This window comes from Hylobates moloch, unplaced genomic scaffold (genome assembly GCF_009828535.3).
Source record: "Hylobates moloch isolate HMO894 unplaced genomic scaffold, HMol_V3 SCAFFOLD_11, whole genome shotgun sequence".
Lineage (NCBI taxonomy): Eukaryota > Metazoa > Chordata > Mammalia > Primates > Hylobatidae > Hylobates > Hylobates moloch.
In genome coordinates this window covers 38,707,154-38,711,914 of record NW_026652286.1, presented here as the reverse complement: position 1 = coordinate 38,711,914, position 4,761 = coordinate 38,707,154, and the positions used below count along the sequence as shown (strand labels likewise).

The following is a 4,761-nucleotide window of genomic DNA, read 5'->3' as shown; positions in this document are numbered from 1 at the left end:
TGCGGACGCTCTGCCCGCTGCCGCCGCCACCCCCGGCCCGGCCCCGCCCGCCCCTCGAGCCCCGGCCTCATTTTCACACGGTCCCTCCCGGGCCGGGGCGGGAGGCGCAGGCGGGGGCAGTGCCGCCCCGCCCGGCCTCCTCCCGTCCCCTCCCTGGCCCCGGGTGGAGGGGGCGCGGCCGCGGTGGCCGGAGCGCGGCTGTCAGCCTGGCGGGGCGGCAGCACTGTGCCTCGCGCCCCATGCAGCCCAGGCACCCAGCCCGCTGCCCCCCGCAGCCCCGCTCCGCTCCAGCGCTCGGAGCCCTCGGTGCCGCGCCTGTTCCAGTGTCCTACAACTCGACCTGGGCCCTCTTGTGAGGACAAACAGCCCTTCTAGATTGAAATATTCGGGGGCATGGGGCCCAGAAAGTGTTCCCTATAGTCCCCAAACCCCAAAGCTATCTTGGGGCTTTCCACGTGGGAGGTGGGAGGTGGGAGTGGAAGGGAGTGGGGGTGACTTCCAATTCGGGAAAACAGCTGTTTGAATGGAGAAGGTGACCCTGGCTTCTCTGCCCACCCCAGCACACCCTCTGCACCCTTCTCCACACTGCCCACCCCAGGCCCTCTCGGATCCTCCATCCCACAGCCCTGAAGGCACTGGTCCATTTGTCCCACTGTGGGGCACGCTGGGCCTAGAATCTCTGCAAGCTACTTATGTATATCTCAGGGGAGCCTAAGGGGAAGGGGGCTAGAGGTCAAAGGTGAGCCACCAGAGAAAACAGACAGCAGCCCCGACTTTGCCCGGAGTACAGGTGGCATTTATGATCACCTGAACTCATAAACATCAGGTCTGGCTAGCTTCAAACACAGGCAGTGCCTAGCACCTGGCCCTCCATGCAAGACAGCCCTTGCAAGGGAACAGGTACACAGGGTCTTTGCATATCACCCTTGACACGGATGGCCGGAGCCCAGTACACCCACCATCACTCCAGGAACAAATATAGTAACAATTTCCAGACGCAACCAAACATCACACTAATGTTCTTCACTGAGCTTCTCCGTTACTGAAGAACAGTAATGTTCTTCACTGAGCTTCTCCGTAGTTATTCAATTTTCTCCTGCGAATATATACATACACATATGCGTATATGCAAGCACACGCACGTGCACACACACACACCATTCCTTTGGAGATCAGAAAAAAATAGATGTCACCAAAAAATCCCCACCTAGCTCATGCACAAAAACACTTATGTCTTCTTGGGGCCTATCCACAGCCCAGAGCTCCCAGCCTCTGCATCCTCAGTACCCATTGTCTGCCACCCCAGCCCCCGAACATGCCCACAGGGGCCTGCCTCTTTGGGCTGTGGCTAGTGCAGCTGCTTGATGGAGCTATCTGAGAAAATAACTTTTCTGTAGTTGTTTTTCTTTTGACCCTTTCAGTGAAGGCAGGCAGGTTGCGTCCCTCTTTCTGTCTGCGCCTCCCTCCCACTCCCTTTTGTTTGGTGCTGAGAGAGACACTCAGCTATTTCTGGTCATAATGGTGGTTTTTACACATTTGTAAATCTTCAGTTAGTGAAACGTTCTCTCCACCTTTGTCTTTGTGTCCTTAATGGTAGCCATAAATTACTGCCTTCTTTTCTCTCCGCTGCATCAGGCTTCATTGCTTTTGAAATGATCAAAGTTATTTCTTTTAAAATCCAACTAGAAACTGCCCATTGTGTGGCACAGACCTCTTTAGCTCCAGTCAAAGCATATAAATACATAAAGCTGCCCATTAAACTCTAGGGGGAGCCTCCTGCAGTGCCCTTGTGCCTGGCAAAGAAATCACACATGGGCTGTTCTTCCCCTTTACCTTTCCCTAACTTGATCTTTCAGTAAGGACACAAATTAATCATGATAAGAATCAGCGCCTTTTTGCCTAAGACAGTCAGCTTTTGCTATGTTTCCCAGAAAAGTCCACCACTGGCACAGATCTCAAAAAATGTTCTGTATCCTATTTTGTTTGCCCTGACATCCTTACAAACGTGCTTTCAGCTGTTAGCTCCCAGACTCCTGGGCAACCTTTTTGACACTTGAGATTAAAGTCAATATGGCTTACAACCGGGAATTTCCACAGGGGGAAGGCTCCAGGGGAAAACTGTGTCCAAATGTCAATGTTTTTGGTGTCAGGAGGAACTTGGTTGGCTCTACTCTGGCTGCAGGCTGCCCTCTATTGTGCAGCTGAGGTCCCCACAAACTTCTCAGAAAGGCCTCAGACACCATCCCTGGACTGAGGCTAAAGCTCCCTCTTCCTCTCCCTGTCTCCTCTCCACAGGCAGAGAGGCCATGAACCAGGCCTCAGGGGTGCGGAGAGGCAGTCCAGCCAGCCCAGTCACACTAGTGTGGGCCTTTGAGGAGGCTGAAGAAAGCCTGGTAGTGGCTGGCCATGCGTGCCCCTGAACTACACATAAGTAGGTGCCACTCTGCACTCACGGGACACCATTCAGTGCCCACCTTTCTTGACCCTCTTCCCCCCCAGCAGCCTCTGACATGTGGACTACTTCTCCCTGGTGGAAACTCTCCCTACCCTTGGTTGTCATCATGACAAACTCCTGGTTTTCCTCCTACCTCTCAGGAAATGCCTTCTCCACCATCTTCTAGGAGTCCTCTTTCTACACCCTCTCCCTGGATGGTTCGCTCATTCCCTTGATTCCATAATGTCAATCTCCAGCCTGGATTCATCCCCTTGGTTCAATCCCATGTATCCAGTTGCCTACTAGATACCACCTTGATCTTCCCTAGATCCCACCTTGATCTTCCCTAGATCCCTCTGATTCAACATGTTCAAAATGAAGCTCATGACCTAGAAGAAGCTTCTCTGCTTTCTTGAATCTCTTCCTGGTTCAGCCCACCCACCTCCACTACTGCCTCCACCATGTCCATCAGGGTAACCCAGAAGTCCTACAAGGTGTCCACCTCTGGCCCCTAGGCCTTAAGCAGCCGCTCCTACACCAGCGGGCCTGGTGCCCATATCAGCTCCTGGAGCTTCTCTTGAGTGGGCGGCAGTAGCAGCTTCCGGGGTGGCCTGGTCACCCGCATGGGTCTGGGTGGAGGCTATGGTGGGACCAGTGGTATGGGGGTCATCACAGCCATCATGGTCAGCCAGAACCTGCTGAGCCCCCTTAAGCTGGAGGTGAACCCCAACATCCAGGCTGTGTGCACCCAGGAGAAGGAGCAGATCAAGACCCTCTACAACAAGTTTGCCTCCTTCATGGAGAAGGTGCGGTCCCTGGAGCAGCAGAACAAGATGCTGGAGACCAAGTGGAGCCTCCTGCAGCAGCAGAAGACAGCTCAGAGAAACATAGACAGCATGTTCGAGAGCCACATCAACAAACTTCGGCGGCAGCTGGACACTCTGGGCCAGGAGAAGCTGAAGCTTGGCAACATGCAGGGGCTGGTGGAAGACTTCAAGAACAAGTATGAGGATGAGATCAATAAGCGTACAGAGATGGAGAATGAATTTGCCCTCATCAAGAAGGTAACATGTGGCTGAAGCTAACATGAACAAGGTAGAGCTGGAGTCTGTCCTGGAAGGGCTGACTGACGAGATCAACTTCCTCAGGCAGCTGTATGAAGAGGAAATCTGGGAGCTGCAGTCCCAGATCTCGTACACATCTGTGGTGCTGTCCATGGACAGCAGCTGCTCCCTGGACATGGACAGCATCATCCCTGAGGTCAAGGCGCAGTACAAGGAGATCGCCAACTGCGGCTGGGCTGAGGCTGAGGGCATGCACCAGATCAAGTATGAGGAGCTGCAGACACTGGCTGGGAAGCACGGGAATGACCTGCATTATGCAAAGATGGAGATCTCTGAGATTAATAGACGGCTCCAAGCTGAGATTGAGGGCCTCAAAGGCCAGAGGGTTTCCCTGGAGGCTGCCATCGCAGATGCTGAGCAGTGTGGGGAGCTGGCTGTTAAGCATGCCAACACGAAGCTGTCGAGCTGGAGGCCGCCCTGCAGCAGGCCAAGCAGGACACGGTGCAGCAGCTGTGCCATGGAGCACCAGGAGCTGATGAACGTCAAGCTGGCCCTGGACATCAAGATTGCCACCTACAGGAAGCTGCTGGAAGGCAAGGAGAGCTAGCTGGGGTCTGGGATACAGAACAAGAGTGTCCATCTGAAGACCACCAGTGGCTACTCAGGTGGGCTGAGCTTGGCCTACGGGCACCTCACAAGCCCTCTACAACAGGCCTCAGCTACAGCCTGGGCTCCAGCTTTGGCTCTGCTGGAGGTTCCAGCTCCTTCAGCCGCGCCAGCTCCTCCAGGGCCACGGTTGTGAAGAAGGTGGAAATGTGAGATGGCAAGCTAGTGTCCAAGTCCTCTGATGTCCTGCCCAAGCGAATGGCCATGGCAGCCCCTAACAGCCTGCCCCTCCTGCGGCTGCCCCAGGGCCTGTGGAGGAAGCTGCTGTGCAGTGGAGCACAGGAACAGGAGACTCACCTGAGGCTCAGCCCTAGCCCTCAGCCCACCTGCTGGGGGAGTTTACTGCCTGGGGCACCCCCGTTGGCCCATGCTTCCAGCTACAAAACAATTCAACTTTTGCCTTTTTTTTTTTTTTTTTTTCCAAAATAAAATCTCAGCTAGCTCTGCCAACTGTCCAAAACAAACAAACAAAAAAATGGAGCTCATCTTCCTCAAACCTGCTCCTTCTCAAGTGCTCTCTCCTTTAGACAAGGGCACCACCATTCTGTTAACACCAAGTCAGAGGTTTGGCGGTCATCTGGGACTCCATTTTCTCCC

At 54.3% G+C, this 4,761-nt stretch overlaps 1 pseudogene; it reads left to right on the top strand.

Annotated features, from left to right (window-relative positions):
• The first annotated feature begins 2,895 nt into the window (after positions 1 to 2,895).
• Positions 2,896 to 4,105, top strand: LOC116476534 (keratin, type II cytoskeletal 8-like; annotated as a pseudogene).
• The last annotated feature ends 656 nt before the right edge of the window (positions 4,106 to 4,761 follow it).